Consider the following 1369-nt stretch of genomic DNA (forward strand, 5'->3'; position numbering starts at 1 on the left):
TATAGCCCACCAGACTACTCGCTCCTACCAGTGAGCCTGGTTTTTTTAAAGGACAAGAGGACGCAAAATGACCAAGAACTCTTTGTGTTGATCCTGTATTGCCGTTCCGCTGGCGACAGCCCAGCTCTACCTAGTTGCATAGGATCGTGAAGCAGTGACTCAGCTGTCTTCGACGACTCTCAGGGAAGGTCGGGAAGCCTCGGGTTCTCTGGGATCGTCGGGGACTTCAGAGTGACTCGGAGGCAAGGTGGAATCCCTGGACGTTCGAGCAAAGTCGAATTTCCTCTCCCTCCGTCGTTCCCGTAGTCGTCCATTGATTTGGATGGTCAAAGCAATGAGYGAATCGAGATTCGTAGGTAACTCCCGAGCTGCAAGCTCGTCCTTGACCTCCTCCGAGACTCCGTGCAGGAACATATTGAACAGTGCTTCCTGGTTCCAAGCACTCTCCGCTGCCAACGTGCGGAAATCCACAGCATAGTCTGTCACACTGCGGGAGTCCTGCATAAGCTGGATCAGCTTCCGGGCAGCTTCTCTCCCAGAGAACGGGCCGTAAAAAACCTTCTTCACCTCTCCCACAAACCCCTCCAGACTAACGCATATGGCCAGCTGCTGTTACCATACAGCAGTAGCCCAGATGAGAGCCCTCCCGGACATCAGCGTGATGAGATAGGCTATCTTGGAGCGATCCAAGAGGAAGGAGGAGGGCCGAAGCTCGAAAATGACGGRACACTGAGCTAGAAATGCCCGACCGGTGCTTTTCTAGGGGGGYAGGGTGTAAGCGGGGCTCCTGAGAAGGTGGAGTGACCGATGAGACGGCGCTGCTAGCAGCTGGGTTACTGAGGGGCTGTGGGGTTACCACCATGGTAGGCTGCCTCCCAGACAACCCACGCTGCACCTGGGTCTTACCTTCAAACCCGATAGTACGAACTGGCCATGACTGACCCCAGCAGACCCGGGCAGCTGCGCGACACCATCCCTCCCAAGGAGCCACCTTTGGGAGGCACGAGGAACTGCTTCGTGGCCTTATGGAGGGGTCCAAATGGTGGCTGAATGCCATAATACTGGGCATTAGACATTTTGCTGGAGCAATTCGCGGGTTGTCCTGGGAGGCAGCCTACCATGGTGGTAACCCAACAGCCCCTCAGTAACCCAGCTGCTAGCAGCGCCGTCTCATCGGGTCATCCACCCTCCACCATAACTGGGCATTAGACATATTTGCTGGAGCAATTCTGGCGGGTTGTCTGGGAGGCAGCCTACCATGGTGGTAACCCCACAGCCCGTAGTAACCAGCTGCTAGCAGCGCCGTCTCTATCGGTCATCCACCCTCCACCATACACTGGGCATTAGAACATTTTGCTGGAGCTAAGTT

This window comes from Salvelinus sp. IW2-2015, unplaced genomic scaffold, assembly GCF_002910315.2.
Source record: "Salvelinus sp. IW2-2015 unplaced genomic scaffold, ASM291031v2 Un_scaffold5538, whole genome shotgun sequence".
Taxonomy (NCBI): domain Eukaryota; kingdom Metazoa; phylum Chordata; class Actinopteri; order Salmoniformes; family Salmonidae; genus Salvelinus; species Salvelinus sp. IW2-2015.